We start from the raw sequence: 23,389 nt of genomic DNA on the forward strand, positions 1-23,389 counted from the left end.
CCTGCCATCCCCTTAGTGCAATGACGGGTGCTTGAACATTATTTTAGTTTCGGGGTTACTAATTGGCCTTTGGTTGTGGCTTAATTGAAAAATCCATTGAATTTAATAGTAAAAATGGAGAAAGAACGGTGACAAAAGAAGAACTGTGTGTGAACAACTAATAAAAACGTCCGCTATTTGCAAAAAAACGTCCGAAAATAATGTTCATGTTCATTATTTTGACGTCCGCGGCAAAAATGTCAGTTTTTCAATGCATTATGTGCATAGGACGTCCGTCTTCCCATTGACTTCAATGCAATTGCATTGAAGTCAGTTAAATTGCTGCAAAAATGGATGTTTTTTTAAATAGTGAAATCGGACGTTTTTTCTCCATTTTTGACGTTGTGTGAACATAGCCTATATATAGAGAGAGAGCAAGAGAGAGAGAGAATTTTTTCATTCATAACAGACAAGGAATATGAACAATGGAGAAACATACAACAGTAAAAGAATTTGTGAAAGGATTCAAAGTGTACAGGCATTAAAGGGATACTGTCCAGGTTTTCTATGGGAATTTTCTACTGCTCTGGACAGTTCCTGACATGGACAGAGGTGGCAGCAAAGAGCACTGTGTAAGACTCAAAAGAATACACCACTTCCTGCAGGACATACAGCAGCTGATAAGTACTGGAAGACTGGAGATTTTGAAATAGAAGTAAATTACAAATCTATATAACTTTCTAAAACCAGTTGAAAGAAAAAGATTTTCTCTGGATAAGCCCTTTAATCAAATCTCACAACCTCATCTTGTAATGTAAGTTAAAATAAGTACATAAGACGACTGGGATTCTGATCTCCAACAGAGTGATTAAGGGGGTTGTCCAGCGAAAATCTTTTTCTTTCAAATCAACTGGTGTCAGAAAGTTATAGAGATTTGTAATTTACTTCTATTAAAAAATCTTAAGTCTTTCCATACTTATCAGCTGCTGTATGTACTTTTTATTATACGCTGGTAGTACTTATCAGCTGCTGTATGTCCCGCAGGAAGTGTTGTTTTATTTTCAGTCTGACACAATGCTCTATGCTGACATCTCTGGCCGAGACAGGAACTGTCCAGAGTAGGAGAGGTTTTCTATGGGGATTCACAGAAAACCGAGACAAAGTTCCTGTCTTGGCCAGAGATGTCAGCAAAAATAAAACAACACTTCCTGCAGGACATACAGCAGCTGATAAGTGCTGGAAGACTGGAGATTTTTTATTAGAAGTAAATTACAAATCTATATAACTTTCTGACATCAGTTGATTTGAACGAAAAAGATTTTTGCTGGACGACCCCTTTAATAGTAAGATATGTTCTGATACCACTTTTTTATACACAATAAAAAAAAACTTATGTCATGTTTTCAGGTCAAGCTTTCGTGTTTGGGAAAGACGACTTTCACTATTTCAATGTTCTGTAAGAGTGAGGAGGGAAGCTTCACCATTACATCAGCCTCCTAAGGTTAGTAGCATGCACTAGCTCGGCACTCGCCTTTAAAAACGCCTAAAGATTGGAAACAGAATTTCAAGGAATGTTTCTCCTGCTCCAAACCAGGCTGACAATTATAGTGATTGAAAGCCAAACTAATTTGGGGATCCTTTGATCAGACAGAGCTCAGTTTGAAAGGAGTATGCAACTCCAACATTCTGTTTAACCTCTGACCTCAGTTGACCAGCAGTGGCTGCGAGACTTGACAGCACATTCCTTTGCGATACATGACCTGCACTATGAAGGGTTTAAGGGGGCGATGCCACTCAACTACTGGGAAAAGACTGGAGTGATATGCTATCTCAGCTAATCACTCAAAGGCGCAACACCGCAGTCACATTTAAGATTTGTAAATGTACCATGCAGATGTAATACGCACGTAGTCATAATTCTGCATATTCTTCTATCATAAAAATACCTAACCCAACCTTGGAGACATAGTTAGGACCCGGGCCATTTGTCTAGCTGTCACAGGCCGGGCTATAGGCTGACCTATATAGAAAGTGAAGTTGTTTACTGACAATAACTACGTTTTTTCTTTTGAATCTTAGCAAAAATATGATCCCCAGGCTATGGTGACGTCTTGCTCGTAGTTATGTATATATGTCACATGACCGCATTCTCCAATGTATGCAGTATGGGAAATGACATTGCAGCGCTGTCATCATGGAAGGATTTCAACAAGAGAACGATTTTGACCTTAAAATCTTTTTCTTCTAATCGACTGGTGTCAGGAAAGTTATATAGATTTGTAATTTACTTCTATTTAAAAAATCTCAAGTCTTATCATACTTATCAGCTGCTGTATGTCCTGCAGGAAATGGTGTTTTCTTTTTAGTCTGACACAGTGCTCTCTGCTGCCACCTCTGTCCATGTCAGGAACTGTCCAGAGCAGAAAAAATGTTCTATGGGAAGTTGCTGCTGCTCTAGACAGAGGTGGCGGCAGAGAGCAGTGTGTCAGACTGAAAAGAAAACACCATTTTCTGCAGGACATACGGCAGGCGATAAGTATAGGAAGACTGGAGATTTTCAAATAAAAGTAAATTACAAATCCATAGGACTTTCTGAAACCAGTTGATATGAAAGAAAAAGTTTTTAGCTGGATAACCCCTTTAAGTACATATATATTTTTTACATAAATAGCCGAAACACTTTTATCATTTGAATAGTCAGATAGCTGTGAATTCATTATGCCAGTGATGGCTAACCTTGACACTCCAGCTGTTGCAAAACTACAATTCCCATCATGCCTGAACAACCGAAGATATGGCTTTGGCTGCCCAGGCATGATGGGCAATGATTCTAAACCTTCATCACACATCTGTGTTATTCTTCTTTGTGGCATAGGGGCCTTTGGACCACCACCTTCTCACCCCCTATAGCTACATTGTTGCTGCCTAGTAAAGGGGTACTCTAGCAAAAGAAAAATATATATATTTCAAATCAACTGGTGCCAGAAAGTGCCAGAGATTTGTAATTTACTTCTATTAAAAATGTCAAGTCTTCCAGTGGTGTATTCTTTCCAGTCTGGAGAGCAGGAGAGATTTTTTTTTAATGGAGATTTTCTGCCACTCTGGACAGTTCCTGACATGGACAGAGGTGGCAGCAGAGAACACTGTGTCAGACTTGACACCACTTTCTGCAGGACATGCAGCAGCTGATAAGTACTGGAAGACTGGTGATTTTTTTTTTAATAGTAAATTACAAATCTCTGGCACGTTCTGATTTGATTTTTTTTTTGCTGGAGTACCCCTTTAAGACTCAGATGCAGAATAAATAAAGTGATCATGCTGCAATAGGACGGCGCAAGGGACATGGGTGGTATAGGTGACATCTTCGAAATGATTAGTAGTGTGCAGTTCTGCTGTGAATCCTTTTGACTGTGAAACCCCCTCCCCCCTCAGTTCTCTGCCTGTTTGTCTCTATCCCAGGGAATGCTTGGTTCTCTAACTGTTGATTGTGCAGCCAGATCAATAGGGAAGCTGCTCCCTCCAATCATTTACGTATTGTCATACTCACTTGTTTTTTTTATGTTTTTTTTTTTTTTGTTTTTGTTTTTTTTGGATTATAAAAAAAAAAAAAGGTTGATATCTCCAATATTACCAAAAAATTATAAACTAGTGATAAAGTCATAAAACTGCTCGGAATACTGGATACTTGTAACTGGATGCAAATATTTAATTTTTATTCAATTTTATTTAATTAAATGAATTTGAATAAAATCAATCAAATTATGCCGTAATATTTTGCATAAAATCGACCATTTGTTCCGTGTTGTGTAAACAATTAAAAACGTTCTACTAATACTAGTCAGTCTAATGTGGTTCTCATTGAATTTACAATAGAATTGCTAGGGAGGAAAAAAAACTTTTTGTTTTTCTAAGGCTGTGGATTGTGCCATTAAAAAAATTCGGAATTAAAAAAAAAATGTTTGTAGCTAAAGATAGAGTAATTTTTTTTTTCATTGCTGAATAATTTTCCGGGATCCCAGAGGTGAGTGTCTATGCAGTGGGTCCAGAGTCTGGGATGGGCACATACATGTTAGACAGGAATGTAGAACATGTGTGGGGAACAGAACATCCGAGTGTGGGGGGTGGAGAAGGTGTACATGTTAGATCCATCCACACACTGGCGCCTCTCTGCCTGGGAATTCGGAGCTTTTCAGTCCTTACTTATGAACCATGACATCTGTGCATTCCATGGGCTCTGACCCTAAGGATCAGAGGTCGCCCAGAGGTCAAGCAGTTTCCTCTTTCAGCACCAATAGAGACCTTGACTAGAGGTAAATTATGCCATAGTTTAGGGAAATAATTTGAAACACTCTTGTAATTATAATAGATTTTGGTGTTTACATTTTAATCTTCAAACCTTTGGCCCTGTTCTTCCCCAGACTAGAAGTGAACAGGAGAAACCAGGTAGATGGGAATTCTTACCATATAGGTCACACTGCCCTTCGCCCTTCAAATGTCCGCGTGTTTGCCCAGGCAAATAGGAAGCAGAGGAAGCCGTTTACCCTTGCGACATGGCAGCAGTTTCCCCCCAAGAAAGCTCGACTGTCACTAAATGAGAACTAACAAGGATCGTGTTGAGGTGGGCTCACCGTCATATGTGGAACTGGTCACAGGTCCTGCAGTTAGTAACCATTTATACGTATTTCTTCATTATAAATACGACAGTTCATTTGTAGGACTGTGTGGGGTCGTTTCGGTTTCCCTTCGGAGTCAGGTGTTGCAGCTGTTGTCACGAATTGTCAAAAATGACGTTATGTTTGACACATTCCAAAAACATCTGTCACTTTGTCCCCTTGTGAAACGGAGATTCCTGGTCACAAGGCTGTATCTTGTCTGTACATCTGAAGCTTTAAGATGGCTACACACGGAATAATTTTACAGGAGATTGGATGCCATAGATTGAGCTGATGAAGCTAAATTTATTTAAAGGGGTTCTCCGATTAAAATTTACTTGTCCCCTATCCTGTGGAGTAAGAGTTTGCAGGGGGTCCGACCTCCATACCCCCCAATGGGGACTGGGACTTAAAATCAACCCTGGTGCTCAAACCTCAGCAGCCCACATAGAATATATCCTCCCCAATATATTATATATATAGCAGTCTATTATATATACTTAAATATGTGAACCCCACCATCAATGCATAAAATTAAAGATAGAACATAATCTGCTGTGGATTTGATGTTGCATATTTATTTATTTCAGCATTGCAATGGTTTAGGAATGTACGTGCTCTTAAACGGAATCTATGAGTGACAGGAACTTTTATAATCCTTCTTTTTATTACCAGCAGAAGTGTCACCTCCTGCCCCCGCCCCCTTCCTGCTCTGACATACATGGCGGTGCTGCGGATGTCGCTGTGACACTTCAGCTGGTAATGAAAAGAATGATTATAAATGGAGTGAATATAGTGCAATTACATCCAGTGACTCACAGGAGGCGCCTTTGTGATATGCCCATATAGAATAGTCCCCCTCCTTTGTAATATCCTCCTATAGAATTGTTCCCCCCTTTGTAATATCCTCATATAGAATAGTCCCCCTCCTTTGTAATATGCCCATATAGAATCGCCCCTCCTTTTGCAATATGCTCTTATAGAATAGCCCCCCTTTGTAATAACCCTAAATAGAATAGTCCCCCTCCTTTGTAATATGCCCATGTAGAATAGCCCTCTTTGTAATATCCCTATATAGAATAGTCCCCCTCCATTGTAGTATCCCCATATAGAATAGCCCCCCCTTTGTAATATCCCTATATAGAATAGTCCCCCTCCATTGTAATATGCCCATATAAAATAGCCCCCCTTTGTAATATCCCCATATAGAATAGCCCCCCTTTGTAATATCCCTATATAGAATAGTCCCCCTCCATTGTAATATGCCCATATAGAATAGCCTGCCCCTTTGTAATATCCCTATATAGAATAGTCCCCCTTCTTTGTAGTCCCCCCCCCCAGTAACATCCCCATAAACATTCAGCACCTCCTTATATTATCGCTATATAGAATATGCATCCCCCATGTGAAACAACAACAAAAACATATTCACCTGCAGCACTGTCTTCTTCTTTCTCCTGCTCTACCCTTCTGGATCCTCTGCAGAGCGTCCAGGACTGGTTATCTTGGCGGCCCAGCGGGCATTTGCCCCTTGGTGATCTCCAGATCGGCCCCCGGCTTCTTTATATTGAATATAAAAGCGGGTACGACACGTAACCTGCAGCTCTATTCATTCTCTATGGGGCTGCCGGAGAAAGATATGTACAACGCTCAGGGTCCCGATCGTTTTCCCTGACTGCAGGAGACTTAACACTTACCTATATATTGTGTATGGTGAGCAGCATAAGTGAAAAATTAAAAAACAAACACAAAAACACACATATTGCTGATTGTTTGTCACATCATATATTAGAAAAAAAATCTATAAAAAAGATCCAAAAATTCCCATCTACACCAAAGTGGTACCCGTTCAAAACTGCAGGTCATGGGGCAAGCAAAGAGCCCTCAGCCTGCCCTATAGATAAAAAAATAAAAGGTCTGTAAGCGTTAGAATAGGACAATTTTGAGCATTTTTATTTCGATATTAGTAAGTCTACTGTTGTCTTTCAGTTGTATTTTTTTAGCATAGAAATAGTAAAACTTTTGTACCAATAACTGACCCAGACGTTTGGCTGATTCCACCTTGGGGCTGCAATGCAATGTAACTTCGGCCGTTGAATTCACACTACGTATCAGATAACGGCCGTTGTTTATATGGCCCCGTGGAAAATGAACATGTCAATTATTTCCGGCCGGTAATACTGCAACAACGGCCGTGGATTTTAATGCGGCCGCGAACGTTAAACTTATATCTGCCGAATTAAACTTGATTTTGATGTAAAAAAAATTCTGAGTGGTTTCCTGGGCTGGGCGCAGTATTTAAAGTAAATGACCTGTTTCATCTCGTTTATAAACATGCTAGGAATCAAAATTAAACAACGGCCATAGTTTCACGACTAACCCGTACGGTGGTAATTCTACTGCCGTAGTTTTGGTCGCAAAAGTCCGGCCGGTGAAAACAACGCCCGTTATTTTACGTAGTGTGAACATAGCCTGAGGGTGCGTTCACAGCAGATTTGATGGCGCAGATTCAAAGCAAATCAAATCTGCTGTGGATCCTGTATGTGTGAACGCACCCTAAGAAATATTTTAGTGTAATCTATCTGAGATATAATATTTACATTGATACAGCTAAATCAGTGGGGGTCATAGCAATAAGACCCCGACTGATGTCAAACAGGTGACAATAACATTTGGACACAATGCTCAAACAGAACTAAAGGCATCCTGTGTGTCTGCGGAAAGAACTTGCAAGATAGTAAGGTCCTGTGATCACAGCAGCCTTGGTATTATTATGCTGCGTTTACACAGAATTTTCGTGATAACATTCGCATTTGAGCGATAATCGGCTCGTGTAAACGCAGCAAACGATCAAGCGACGAGCGAGAAATCGTTCATTGTGATCTTTAACATGTTCTCAAATCATCGACGGTCACTTGCTGAAAATTCGCAGATCGCTTTGTGTAAACAGTCTTTCACCGATTCACCTTAGGCTTAAAACGATCGCAATAACGAGTTTTTCTACACACAACATATTCAGTGTCGGACTGGCCCACCAGGGGACCAGAGAATGCTCCGGTGGGCACCCAGCTTTAGAATCTGCACTAACACTGACTGACATGTCGTTTCTCGCTGGTTCTTCCTTGTTGGGCCCCCCAGGATCTTTTGCTCTGGTGGGCCCCAGATATCCCAGTCCGACACGGTATCTATCACAATTTACTCAATTTATGTAGAGGTGTGTGTCCTTATATAACTCCAGAATCTCCAAAGAGATATTTTAACCAGGTCATTTGTTTTTCCAGGGTTTTTATCTTTTGGGACCTTGGGTTAAGGTGTGTAGAAATACCTAAATAGTTGCATTCCATTAAATTTTTAAGTTTTTGGTTTTTTTTTATTAATAAATCTTTATTTTAATGCACAAGCCTGGAGACACAGAAATGGCTGCACTTCTTTATTTTCAATCTTTAAGGGGTTATCCAGCGCTACAAAAACATATCCACTTTTCCCCCTACTGTTGTCTCCAGTTCAGGTGCGGTTTGCAATTAAGCTCCATTTACTTCAATGGAACTGAGTTTCAAACCCCACCCAAACTGGAGACAAGAGAGGGGGAAAAGTGGCCATGTTTTTGTAGCGCTGGATAACCCCTTTATTTTAATTTTCCAAAAAAGAATTGCACAACTTTTGCAAAAATTCCACCATTATTATACAATATACAGTGGTGCCTTGGATTACGAGCATAATTTGTTCCGGGGCCATGCTTGTAATCCAAATCCACTCCTAAACCAAAGCAAATTTTCCCATAAGAAATCACTGAAATGCTGAAAATTGGTTCCACACCCCCAAAATAATGAATTTTTATTCTGAATAACATGTAAAACCAATGAAACAAAGATTTAGAAACAGCTGAATATGTGATATTATAAGTTACTGTACAGTATAGCAATCAGTATGTGGAGTATAATGTATAGTAAGGGCATAAACCTGAAAAACAGCAGCAGTTTGTAGCAGGGCCGGTTCCAGGTTTTTGTGGGCCCTTGGTCAAGAGAGGCTGATGGTACAGTCTCTTTAAACCAAGGTATTACTGTTCTTAAAGTGTCACTGTTGTTAAAATTCTTTTTGCAGAAATCAATATTCCAGGCGATTTTAAGAAACTTTGTAATTGGGTTTATTAGCCAAATATGCCAGTATCTGCATGTAAAAAGCCTTTTCCCAGGTCCCGCCTCCTCTCCTTTCTGTCATCCACTCCTCAGAATCAGGAAATCTCGACTGTGTTTTCATCAGTCGCATCTGTCTGATCTATGAAGGGGGGAGGGGGGAGGAGTGAGATTAGCCAGCAGCTGAGAGCCAAGAACAAAGGATTGCTCAGCAGGGGAGCTATTCAAAGCCCTAATTAGAGGTCAGAGAGGTCCGTGGTGACTGACAGAGGAGAAAGCCCGTGATGTGAATGTCAATTAACTCTTTGTTGTCCTGTTTTGCTGCTTTTTCTTTCTCTCTCCATAGGAAAACCATGAAGGGGAGAGCTTCAAACTGCTTTTTCATGATAAAAATTCATTTTTCAGCTAATAAACCCAATTACAAAGTTTCTTAAAATCGCCTGGACTATTGATTTCTGCAATAAAAATTTTAACGACAGTGACACTTTAACCTTTTCCTGCTGCATAAGCGCTTGAGAAAACAGAGGACCCTGAAACATTGCACCTATGTCACTTCCGTCCCATTGGTGGAGGGTGGGAGCCTCCATGGATGATCAGATTTGAGGAGCACTGATGCCACAGCATGAAGACCGAATCTTTTTGTCCTTGCACTTGGGTGAAATATTTATGATGTCTCTGTGATTGTATTGATTTACCTATTTTTTGCAAGAATATAAGAATATTTGCTGGAAAGCTGAGTACTATTTTTATATTTTTTAGATCTAAACAAAAGTTTCACGTACATCTGCAGGTTATTCTTCATCATCAGTTCTTTTCTGCACATGCTCAGTGAAAAGGAGAAAAACCAGTAAGGGATATAAACTGATATGCAAACAGATGCCGGCTGAGGCAAACGGATGGACAAAATTCAGTTTTTCAAAGCTAAAATTTAAACGGACCATTTAAAAAACTGCTAATTTTACAGTCATTTTGCTCATTAGTTTGTGCTTAACTGTTCATAAATGAGACAAATGCAAGTGTGAACCTACCCTTATAGAATAGCTCTAATTTATACTAGTAAGAAGCTAAAGACACATTCCTATAGTCAAAGAGACTTTTTATGTGGTTCTTCATTATTTAAATTGACCACGGACGTGTCACAGAACGGCCGCTGTCTGTGAAGTTCATCCCGGCCAATATTGCAGTACCAGCCAGATGAACTTAATTTCTTGAAATGTGGGTGCATCCGTGTGTGCTCGCATTCCAGTTTACCACAGCCGACAATGTAAAGTGTGGCCGAAGCCGCACTTTACATTGTCTTCTCTGTCAGTCTTGTGCGGCCGCTATTCAATGAATAGCGGCCGCACAAACCTGACATGTCAGTTTTTTGTGCGGCCACTCAGAATCCCAGACGCACTTTACATTGTCTGCTCTGTCAGTCTTGTGCGGCCGCTATTCAATGAATAGCGACCGCACAAAACTGACATGTCAGTTTTTTGTGCAGCCACTCGGAATCCCGGCCGGAGTGTTTACAGAGTGTATACACTCCATCTGGGATTCCATGGACTTCAATACGATCGACCAATTCATTAAATAACGGCTGTGGTTGCAAAACTGCAACTATGGCCATTGTTTAATTAATTTTCAGCTTGTGTGAACTTGACTTTATGTTTTAGCTATATGATCCATTACCAGCTTGTTTTATAATGGCTGGACCTTCAGCAAATAAAGCACTTGTGTCACCCCCAGTCCTCCTAGTCTGTAAGCTCTTGCCAGAAGGTCTCATTCCCTCTGTATCTTTACTTATTATTATTATTATAATTATTATTATTATTATTATTATTATTATTATTATTATTGCTATAACTTATGATAAAGTAATAAAAATGCTTCCTTGCAGGTTTTGTATATAAATAGATTTGCTGTAAAAATAACGACATTCTAGCTCCATTATTTAGCCATATACAATAGTTATAGATATTAACTCGCGTAACTCTTACTTTATCCTATAAAATAACAGACACAGTGTTTGCATAGACCTATAGCTGCTTGTTTTTGTTTTGTTTTTTCATATTGTTCCTTTATCCTAACTGTTTAATTTAGTTATCGGTTTGGGTACACAGCTGAATGTGTACCTTGAACCTGTTTTGCTCTTTATCTTTTCTTTTTACTGTGACCCTTTAGTCTTTCCATTTCTAAGAGAAAAGCTGTGTTTGTTATCTAGTCACCTACCAAACTATTAAAACTAAGTTGTCCACCACCTCTGTCCCTGCTGCAGCAGCTCTCCCTCTCAGCTAACAGAACGCAAGTGAATGAAGCATCAGGTGACCCGGTTCTATATACGTCCAGGTCACCTGATGCAGCCAACCAATCACATGGCTGCAGCATAGCAGGATGTGCCAGACCCTTCCCTGCATCATTATTAGCTCATTTAAGCTGCCAAATATGTGGGGAGGAGAGTTGCTATTTTACACCAGTACCGGTACTCTCATTAGAGTATTGACTACTTTCGAGCCCCCCGATACTGGAGCGAATAGTATATTCACTCATTTCTAATAACTAACATTAAAGTAAACTATAATAACTTTAAAATAATTTCTTTGGTGTTTATCTACTGTTCCTTCAAAGTGTCACTGTCGTTTTTTTTCTTTTCAGAAATCAATAGTCCAGGCGATTTTAAGAAACTTTGTAACTGAGTTTATTAGGCAAATATGCCATTATCTGCATTCAAAAAGACTTTCCCCATCACCCCCCCCCCCCCTCTCTCATTCACTGCTCATTATCAGGAAATCTCAACTCTTTTACATCAGTCGGGCCCGGGGTAACCTATGGAGAGGGGAGGGGGGAGATTAGTCACCAGCAGAGAACAAAGGATTACACAGTGGGAGCTGTGTGAAAGCCGGTATTCAGAGGTCAGAGAGGTCAGTGCTGACTTCAGAGGAGATAGCTCGGTGATGTAGTTGTAAATTAACTCTTTGTTGTCCTGTTTTGGTGCCTCATCTCCCTCCACCCCTCCCCTCTCCATAAGAGAACCATGAAGACAGGGGGGAGAGCTTCAAACTGCTACTTCATGATAAAAATGCATTTTTCGGCTAATAAACCCAATTACAACGTTTCTTAAAATCGTCTGTACTATTGATTTCTGCAAAAAAAAATGTAAACGGCAGTGACACTTTAAGCCCAATGTACCGTATACAGGAAAATTTACCTGCACACATATCAGTGTTGGTAATAGTATAAACAGACACCAATACCATTATACCAGTCTGTAAGGTTAAGGGCTCCTCTAAGCTGATTGAACTTTGTCTTTCTAAAGTTTAGCGTTTTTGTGGCTCCTGGACAAGTAATAATGTATTATATTGTAACTATTTCCAAAGTGTCCCCTGCTAATATTTCCCCTTTAACTCATAACTTTTTATTTTCAACTCTTTTTGTTGAATGAAGTGCTGTCTCATAATACAAAAAAATAAATAAATAAATAGACCAACGAAAAGACCCAATTGGGTAAATTACGTAGACCACAACTTTCCAAATTTCTTTAAAGGACAACTCCGGCGGGACCCCCCCCCCAAAAAAAAAAACACAGACACACACAGACACCATACTCACCATCCCTCCGGTGACGATCGCCACTCCATTCGCCCGCCGTCCGCCTCACCGTCACCGCCGTCCGCCGTCCAGCGATGTCTCTGACTTCCGGGTCCTGGGGATGGAAAAGGCTGCCAGTGCGCTTGCGCACCGGCAGCCTTTTCATTGGCTGGAGCGCATCACATGGCTTCCAGCAACGTCAGCCAATCAGGGCTGAGCAAGCTGAAAGCCATGTGATGCGCTCCAGCCAATGAAAAGGCTGCTGGTGCGCATGTGCACCAGCAGCCTTTTCCGTCCCATTCACTCTCTATGAAGACGCCGAGGAGGAAGAAGACCCGGACCGCCCCCCCCCCCCCGGCTCTGACGTCGGCGTCACCAGATGCCGCCCGGGAGAAGAGGACCGTGACGATCGTAATAGGTAATGTATACATTCTTTAACTTCCGGGCGGGGGGTCGGGGGTCCGAAAGTGGGGGAAGGGGGCCAGACCGGGTATTTAACCACATTACAAAGTTATATAACTTTGTAATGTGTGTTAAATAAGTGGAAAAAAAAAATTTTGTCGGAGTTGCCCTTTAACTGTAATAGATAATATGGGATAGTTCTGCTAGGTTCATGCCAGTGAGGTAGACAATCCCTTCCCGACACGTTTCTGGGCACATTAGGAAATGGAAAGAACTGTGGATTAATAAGTGATACAGAATAGTACACCAGACAAGAATGCAAAGTCCAATAGCTCTAACAAGAGTGCACAGGCACAGTGGTGCTAACACAGAGGCATATGTACCATAGAGACGGGTCCCATCCCTGGTTTGTCCTATTACTTTTTTTCTACTGGTAGTAAACTGTGCAGGTCTCCTCTGCCCTCTGAATGGCATTGGCAGAAAAAAAGTGATGGAGGTAATGACCTAAACATTAAAGAAAGCAAGGGATCCCCTTTCTTCTATATGTACCACTGCCCTCATACATACTGGGGTAAAATGCAGACTGCAAGAACACTAGCAAAGCAGCTAAGAAAAACACAGGGGTGATTACTAGAAGTGAAACTGAGCGTGCAGCATTTGATTACTGAAGAAGTTGGATGCAGCCCTGAATAATAAAGAGGTCAACCAGCATCCTTTTGCATGCACTTACATTGCTCCCACTAGCCAGAATCCTACTCCACACTGATGAGGGGCAAATACCCCGAAACAGCTGTCTGCGGATGGATACCTTGCTAGGGCGGTTTCTGTCTAGAGACATTCCTTGGCTTGGTTGTTCCTTCTAAGAGGAAGGTCTGGCTAGCTCACTATGTTGAGATTTTGATGGTGTCTCTGGAGTGTTTTCTTGCATAACATAGATGCAGCCTATGGCGTGCAGGAACATGCTTGAGATTCACTCATCTGTAGTGCTAACACATGGGGGGACATTTATGACATGTGGGGTCTTAAATAAAGACCTGTTCCCTTTTTCCCGACCAAATTTACTAGGAGGCGCTCGCCTCCCAGTAAACCCATACGGACCTGCAACACCCCCCCAGCCCACCCATCTGAAAAGCATGGGGATATTCCAGGGAGAAGAGGGAATCTGCGCTTTGTCTATGGCTTATACCCAGGATGCAGGCTTCATAAATGTCCCCCTTGGAGTTCAGTGGCAGCGTCTTTACTAAAAATAACTGTATGTGGCTCCTTACTACTGTCTATTGGCCTGTAGAATAAATAAGTCAGTTTGTGTTGTTGTTTTTATTTACGTATTTAAAAAAAATCATGTGGTTAGCATAATAAACACTACAAAGAAAGAACAATGCTTTGTTTTCTTTTGTTTGTTTGTTTTTTTTTAAACAATGTTACAACAAATGGTTCATTCTGTTTTACAGAACTAGTCACCTGGGATGTCAGACGCAAGGCGCAGATCTAAGCCATCATCTCAACCACAGACACATATCTGAGCCGCACAAATGAGAAGAATAAATAGATGCATACCGTTTCTTACAGATATGTCGGTTTACACACAATGGAATTAACTCGATAGCTCAGCAAGTTATTGTCATAGAATCTTTGAAGAATAGAGAATTCTAGTGTTCTGCTGGCACCTTGCATCATGTGTAATGAATATGATCACAGTGTGTATAGTATGTCACAACAACAATTGTTACTGCAGGTTTGGATGTGCCAGACCATGGAGAACAGAGATTAGAAAATAGAAGCCCAGGTTTATCCATCCGTCCAATCACAGTTTACAGTCTCTTGTATGTCTGTAATCACTATACATTTTATATTTAGGCTATGTTCGCACGATGGAATCATTGCAGGGAAAGGTGGCTGTCATGTTATAATCACGGCCTTCCCCCGATATGATCCCAAAGTAGGAACGTAGACTAAGGGCCCTATTCCACAGGACGAATATCGTTCAGATTATCGTTCGAATCTAAACGATAATCATTCAGTTGAATAGCAGTTAACGACTAACGACCTAACGAGAAATCATTGATCGTTTAATAAGACCTTAACCTATCTTTATCGTTGCTCGTTCGCAAATCGTACGCATTGAAAAAGACGTCATTCGCAGTAGTGACTAACGCAATAGCGACGACAAGACGACCGCAAGAACGATCATAAGTAACGATTATCTTTCCATGAAAATGGGTGAACGATTTCAGGTCTTTCGCAATATCCTTATCTATAACGATTATGCGAACAATAATTGTCCCGTGGAATAGGGCCCTAAGGGTCCTTTTACAGATATCGATTTAGTAATCGTTTGGTGTAATAGAACATGCTGAAAGGTAACTATCAGCCAACCTGCACAGTGTCAGCTGATCGTGGTCTTTCAACATGCTGAAAGATCCCGATCATGTCAGAAATGCTCTGCCGGAAGCGGCGGCAGCAGACCCTCACTGACTTCAATGGGCAGCTCGCATGATCTAATGATCGTTTGGGCAGCCACTCCGTCTCCTCCCCATTCACTGTCTGTAATAGCACAGGCAGTGAGCGGGGAATGAGGGGGGCGTTTGATTCCCCAAAATTGTGCCACGTAATACGGTTTTTACTGTCTAGAGTATCTTGTACAGGGTAACAGGAAGTCTGTTACGGGATTGAGGATAACATGGCAGACAGTTAGCATCAGAAACCGAAGGAAAGCATGGATAGTAAAAAATTAGACAGTTAAAAAAAGGTTTTATCATTGTCAAACCCTTTTATATCCACCTGTTACTGTATTTTAAAATTTATATTACCGGAGCCAAAACCCCTCTAAAGCATATCTGGGTGCATGAGATTGAACCCATTAAAGTACACCTTACTTTATAGGAATGAGTAGTAAAGTAACGTTTCTGTTGTTGGCTTGAGATGTGTTCTGGACTTATCTCCAATAAAAATAAATATTAATAAACTTAAAGGCGAACCCCACTCCAAATTAAAAAAATGGAGGAAGGCAGAAAAATAATAAACAATGTAAACTCACCTATCCTCGTACCTCTGTAGTGCCGCTCCCGGGTCTTGCTGACAGCCACTGGATGTCAATCTCTGCTGGAAACCGGGTACATCACATACCCTGCTCTTCCAGCTGCAACGTCACAGCGTAGCTGATCGATTGCCTGCTCAGCTAGACAGTCACTGATTGGCTGAGCGGGCAATCACTTAGCCGGGTACATGACGGTGCAGCTAGAAGAGCAGGAGGCTGGCGGCTGCAGCCAGGTAGTGAAATACAAATATATATATATATATATATATATATATATATATATATGCCAATCGCTAAAACCTGAGTCCTGAGCCCACCACTGCAGTAGGTACAATATGGTGACTGTTGAATAGAGTGTCAGTCAAGCATGCGTGCTGCACTTTTATTCAAAGTCAGTAGAACTGATGAACATAGTTGAGCGCAGCATTCGGCTGCCTGTCAGTCCATATTCTGTGTTATTTATTCAGCAACAGTATATCTGTATTATTTAGGCACTGGTGGCGTTACATAGTCACAGTATGGTGATATTACTCTGGTACTGGTGGTTATTATCCGCTCACTGTATGAAGATGTCATTTAATCATGAGATTTGAGTATTTACATTTATACATCATAGCACTGATAACAAGCATGCACATTGTGACCATTTGTAGTGCAGTGTATTGTGTCTGTCAGTATTATACCTGATGAATATTCATGAGGAAGGACAGAGCGGATCGATGCACCAAAACATCTTACATATTAAATTAACTAAAGATTTAACAAAAACTGCTCTGACTTGACGGACACATTGAGCAGTGACTCCCTGTACTGGCCAGGACTTCATGTGTTTAGTCTCTATTTTTTTCAACCATCACAAGACTAAAAAGCTTCAGGAGACTGGACCTGGATACAGTAAGTATAGCTGTTATATAGCAGCCTTCAGGAGACTGGAGCTGGATACAGTAAGTATAGCTGTTATATAGCTGCCTTCAGGAGACTGGAGCTGGATACAGTAAGTATAGCTGTTATATAGCTGCCTTCAGGAGACTGGATCTGAATACAAGTAAGTATAGCTGTTATATAGCTGCCTTCAGGAGACTGGACCTGAATACAGTAAGTATAGCTGTTATATAGCTGCCTTCAGGAGACTGGACCTGGTTATAGTAAGTATAGCTGTTATATAGCTGCCTTCAGGAGACTGGACCTGAATACAAGTAAGTAAAGCTGTTATATAGCTGCCTTCAGGAGACTGGACCTGAATACAGTAAGTATAGCTGTTATATAGCTGCCTTCAGGAGACTGGAGCTGGATACAGTAAGTATAGCTGTTATATAGCTGCCTTCAGGAGACTGGACCTGGTTATAGTAAGTATAGCTGTTATATAGCTGCCTTCAGGAGACTGGACCTGAATACAAGTAAGTAAAGCTGTTATATAGCTGCCTTCAGGAGACTGGACCTGAATACAGTAAGTATAGCTGTTATATAGCTGCCTTTAGGAGACTGGACCTGAATACAAGTAAGTATAGCTGTTATATAGCAGCCTTCAGGACATTGGACCTGGATACAGTAAGTATAGCTGTTATATAGCAGACTTCAGGAGACTGGACCTGGATACAGTAAGTATAGCTGTTATATAGCTGCCTTCAGGAGACTGGACCTGGATACAGTAAGTATAGCTGTTATATAGCTGCCTTCAGGAGACTGGAGCTGGATGCAGTAAGTATAGCTGTTATATAGCTGCCTTCAGGAGACTGGATCTGAATACAAGTAAGTAAAGCTGTTATATAGCTGCCTTCAGGAGACTGGAGCTGGATACAGTAAGTATAGCTGTTATATAGCTGCCTTCAGGAGACTGGAGCTGGATACAGTAAGTATAGCTGTTATATAACAGCCTTCAGGAGACTGGACATGAATACAGTAAGTATAGCTGTTATATAGCTGCCTTTAGGAGACTGGACCTGAATACAAGTAAGTATAGCCAGTGTCGGACTGGAGTCCTTGGGCCCACCAGGGGAAATCATTCTTGGGGCCCACCCTTCTGCCACCGCACTTATCTATGGTAACATTAATAAGGGTCCAGTAACACGGCGTGATATGGGGCAGCATGGGGCTGCAAACGATTGCTAATCAGCAGGGCAGGAATATATAGAGATGTGCGGCCGACAGCAATGATTATTACACCCGCACAAAAGATCAAATCAGCCGACTATGGGGCATTTGTCAGCTGATCTCTGGCACTTTTACATGGGGCTTCCTAGGAGCGCTTGTTACCGATAATTGGCCGATGTAATTGGGCTATAAGACAATTTTCTTTGCATGATAACACTGTATACTACTGTATGCTACCAATGACACCAGTATATAAAGAGAAAATATCCCCACACATATTACTGCCATACTATTACTGACCAGATCCTGTATACCAATATTACCAATAATACGAGTATACAAGGGGGAAATATTATCACCATACATATTACCGCCATACTGTTACTGACCAAATCCTGTATACCAATAATACCAGTATATAGGAGGGAAATATTATCACCATACATATTACCGCCATACTGTTACTGACCAAATCCTGTATACCAATAATACCAGTATATAGGAGGGAAATATTATCACCATACATATTACTGCCATACTGTTACTGACCAAATCCTGTATACTGAGACCAATATTACCAATAATAACAGTATACAAGTTGGAAATATTACCGTCACACCACAACCAATACCATCTCCACCATATTGTTACTGACCAGAACCAGTATAATAAGACCAATGAACACTGCACCAGATTACAAGTAACAAATACCACCACGTACTGACTAATACCATCACATACTGACTAACACCACCACATACTGACTAACCCCACCGCTGCTACTGACTAACACCACCACATACTGACTAACCCCACCGCTGCTACTGACTAACACCACCACATACTGACTAACCCCACCGCTGCTACTGACTAACACCACCACATACTGACTAACACCACTGCTGCTACTGAATAATCCTCTGTACACAGATCACTATCACCTCATCCAGTCATATAGAGGTTCCCAGCTCTACACAGGTTCTGTACACCATATAAATTACAGCGCAGATATATCAGGTGACTCACAGGGGACGTCTTCTCTGATCAGAGTTCTTCCCTCTTCTTCTTCTTCTCCATCTGTCCTGGGCCGTTATGAGAACTTCTATGAGCCACGAATCCACAGAATCTGCCAGAGAAATATATTAGGTTCCTCACTCTGTCACCATCCTCATCTCTATACACACTGCACATCTGTATTGGCCCCTTTATGCCCTCATTTAGTGGGAAGGCTGAATCTATGTATATATATCTCCCTTATAGTATATGGTCCCCTCTGTGTAGGCACCTTATAGATGGTCCTTTGTTCAGTCCCCAATATAGAAAACTTACAGTGTTGTCCATGTCCCATATAGGTAGACCCCTTATGTTGTCCATCCCCATATATATAGCCCCCTCATGTTGTCCTTCTTCAATATAGATACCCTCCTTATGTAGTCCATTCCCCCATATAGCCCCCTCATGTTGTCCATTCCCCCCATATAGCCCCCTCATGTTGTCCATTCCCCCATATAGCCCCCCTCATGTTGTCCATCCCCCCTTATGTTGTCTATCCCCCCATAGCCCCCTTATGTTGTCCATCCCCCCATAGCCCCCTTATGTTGTCTATCCCCCCATAGCCCCCTTATGTTGCCCATCCCCCCCATAGCCCCCCTTATGTTGTCCATCCCCCCCTATAGCCCCCCTTATGTTGTCCATCCTCCCCTATAGCCCCCAATGCTGGCCACCCCCCCTATAGCCCCCAGTGCTGGCCATCCACCCTCTCCCTCCCCTATAGCCCCCAGTGCTGGCCATCCACCTCCCCTATAGCCCCCAGTGCTGGCCATCCACCCTCTCCCTCCCCTATAGCCCCCAGTGCTGGCCATCCACCTCCCCTATAGCCCCCAGTGCTGGCCATCCACCCTCTCCCTCCCCTATAGCCCCCAGTGCTGGCCATCCACCCCCCCTATAGCCCCCAGTGCTGGCCATCCACCCCCCCTCCCTCCCCTATAGCCCCCAGTGCTGGCCATCCACCTCCCCTATAGCCCCCAGTGCTGGCCATCCACCCCCCTCCCTCCCCTATAGCCCCCAGTGCTGGCCATCCAAAATCATCGTTAACCCTTTGCTAATCCTTCGCTGTAATTCCGCATTTGTTCACTAATTGTTCAGAGTAATTGCACATCGTTCCTTCATTTGCTGGGATCAGATGGAGTAAACGATCATTGTAACGATCGTAACTAACGACTAACGTTTTGTGTAATATCTTGAACGATTTCAGGCTAACGATAAAAGCGGTTTGCGATTGTTTAGCGTTAATAATTTAAAAAACGCTTTTTCTAATAGGACCCTAAGTCGATGTTTGAAATATCCTGGGCTTGGGGACTCTGAGTTTAAAATATACAAGGTCAACGCTCTGCTGATGCCCCACATAAGACATAGGAAGTATGCGGGACAACACAGAGTGTGGCAGGTTTAAATGGTTAGCGTGTCTTGAACTTTTTAGTTTACCATTGAGTTATTTGAAGAAAACAGGTACCAGAGCTGGAGGACTTGTCTAGTACCTACCTTCTGTCATTGCCATTTCGGGTGCAATTCTGTGAGCACTTTCATTTGGCCAAGATGCAATCACATATTAACCCCTTAACAACAGATGGTGTACATTTACGCCATCTCATCGCTAGGGGAGTTCAGAGGGGGGCCGCCGCGGACCCTGCTCTGAGCTGCTGCGATACCAACTGCTATCTGCAGCCGGGGACCGTGGCTATTAAACCAGACCAATAGACCACCGATCAGATCGGTGCTGTTTTAAGTATTCTACACTGATATCTAGTTGTATTAGAAGTCCCCCAGGGGACCTTCTTATTACTGTATAAGTTTTTAAAAAAGTGTTTTTATTAATAAAAAATCCCCTCCTCTAATAAAAGTCTGAATCACCCCCCTTTTCCAATTTTATAAATAAAAATAAATAAATTAACATGTTTGGTATCGCCGCGTGCGTATTCGCACAAAATATTAAATGATCCCATTCCTGATCTCGCCCGGTAAACAGCATAAGCACAAAAACCCGCCAAAGTGCAAAATTGGTTGCATCAAATCAAGAAAATTGTAATAAAAAGCGATCCAAAAGTCGCATATACGCAATCAAGGTACCGATAGAGAGAACACATCATGGCGCAAAAAAAATGACACCTCACACAGCGCAATAGACCAAAGGATAAAAGCGTTCTAAGGATGGGAATAGAGACATTTTAAGGAACGTTTATTTTCTGTATAAGGTTTAATTTTTTTTAAAGCCATCAAATAATATAAAAGTTATGCAAGCTGCTAATCGTTTTTTCCTACCGATTTGAGGAACATATATAACATGTCAGTTTTACTATAGGACAAACGGTGTAAAAACGATTCCCCCCCCCCCCCCCAAAAAAAATAAAAAGAATTGTGTTGGGTTTTTTTTCTATTTCACTGCGCATATAATTTTTTTCTGTTTTGACCGCATATTTTATGCAAAAATTAAGTCTGCCATTGCAAAGTAAGATTGGTGGTGCAAAGAATAAGGGCTCATGTGGGTCTGTAGAAGAAAAAATACAAGTGTCATGGCCTTTAAAACACGAGGAGGAAAAAACGAAAACGCAAAATCAAAAATGGCTCCGTCATTAAAGGGATTAATACACTACACAATTTTTCAGATAGAACTTAAATGAAACAATAAAAGTTACATTATAACCACTGAGGACAGTGGAAATTTAAGGTTAGTCCCTCGAAAATAAATTACTAATAGATTACTAGTATCTCCCAACTACAGAGCTATGACTACTCATCTCTCACAAAGCATTTTTTAATAACATGTCGGTATTAATAACATTATGTATTATATGTAATTATGATTTTATATATATATATATATATATATATATATATATATATATATATATATTATATACAGATTTATCTTTTTAATGTTTCATGGTTTCAAGAGTTTAAAATTTAGTATTCAGACCTGTACCGATCATGAGAACGAGTAAGAGAGGATATATTACAATTATTGCCACAAGCAACTCACAAAAACCTTACAAGACTGTTACTCTTGTTTGTGTTATCTCGGTACCCCGCTCAGACTAGGGAGCAGTCAGCGGACTGTGAACCGGAGCGGAGGACAGCGGACCCCAGCGGTGGGGCAGGAGAGGTAAGTGCATGTTGTTATGTTCAGCCATCTTTTGAAGAAAAAAAAAAGTCTGACCCCGGACTTCTCCTATAACATGGTACTCAGTAATGCACATGTAGATTCCAGAATCCATACATCTCTCTGTTTTCATTTTCTAGGAGAGCTTAGCAAGTCTGATCATAGCCAAAGGGGTGAGAACTGTGACCAACCCCTTCGATTCAGTGATTCTATGAATCTCAGGACTTAGGGCCCTATGACTATTGTGCAAATTATCGTTATATGGTTCAAATTTAAAGTGTCACTGTCGTTATAATTTTCAAAATCTAAATCAACAGTAGATGTGATATAAAGCAAGTTTGCAATTTACATTCATTATTTTTTATTTTTTTTTAGTTATCATGGAAAACACGGCACTTCCTTTTTTCTGACTCTGACTTTTTTTTTCTCAAAGAACAGGAAACAGTCAGAAAACAGGAAGTCCTGTGTATCCCAGGCCATCTGAGCGCTCACAGAGAGAAGGCAGTCATGTGACTGATGGACACTGAGCCGTGACTCTCTGTACTGGCCGGAATTCCTGTGTGTAATCTGTTTCTTTCAACCAGCACAAGTCAGAAAATCTACCTTCAGGAGACTGGACCTGGATTTCTGGTAAGTACAGCTTTGTTTTACAGCATGATAACAACAAAAAAAGTAATGAATGTAAATTGCAAACTTGCTTTATATCACATCTACTATGGCTTTAGATTTTGAAAGTTATAACGACAGGGACACTTTAAACAATAGTTGTTTTGTGTAAATGCAAGCAATGATTAAACGACCAACAAGAAATTGTTCATCATTCGTTTGGAGCTAACACCAAAATCATTGGTAATCCTTCACTTTAATTCCGCATTCGTTCACTAATTGTTCAGTGTAAGGGTGCGTTTACACAGACAGATTTATCTGACAGATTTTGGAAGCCAAAGCCAGGAATGGATTTGAAAAGAGGATAGATCCCAGTCTTTCCTTTATGACCTGATCCCTGTTTATAGTCTGTTCCTGGTTTGGGCTTCAAAGATCTGTCAGATAAATCTGTCTGTGTAAACGCACCATAATTCCACATCGTTCCTTCATTTCCTGGGATCAGATGGAGTAAACGAGCATAGTAACAATTGTAATTAGCAGCTATCCTTCTGTGTATTATGGTGAACGGTTTCAGGTTAACAATAAACAAAATCTCGTTTGCAACCATTTATCGTTAATCTTTAAAAATCGTCTAATAGGACCCTTAAATTCCCACCGATTAAAACCTCTGACACCTCACTGTGAATAGCCAGAAGTTTTTTCAACTGCTTCTCACCTTAGAGTCTATGCTCACACATTGCTTTTCGAGCCAAAATTTGAGCTGTAA

General features: G+C 41.2%; 1 long non-coding RNA gene across 1 annotated transcript in view; it reads left to right on the forward strand.

Annotated features, from left to right (window-relative positions):
- The window catches only part of LOC138785298 (uncharacterized), a 54,845-nt gene extending 40,546 nt beyond the window's left edge, over positions 1 to 14,299 (forward strand). The window contains exons 5-6 of the long non-coding RNA XR_011362092.1: positions 1,387 to 1,480; positions 14,185 to 14,299. This is a non-coding gene — a long non-coding RNA (uncharacterized lncRNA). The remainder of the gene's footprint in view (positions 1 to 1,386; positions 1,481 to 14,184) is intronic.
- Positions 14,300 to 23,389: the final 9,090 nt, after the last annotated feature.

This window comes from Dendropsophus ebraccatus, chromosome 3, assembly GCF_027789765.1.
Source record: "Dendropsophus ebraccatus isolate aDenEbr1 chromosome 3, aDenEbr1.pat, whole genome shotgun sequence".
In the NCBI taxonomy this organism is placed as follows: domain Eukaryota; kingdom Metazoa; phylum Chordata; class Amphibia; order Anura; family Hylidae; genus Dendropsophus; species Dendropsophus ebraccatus.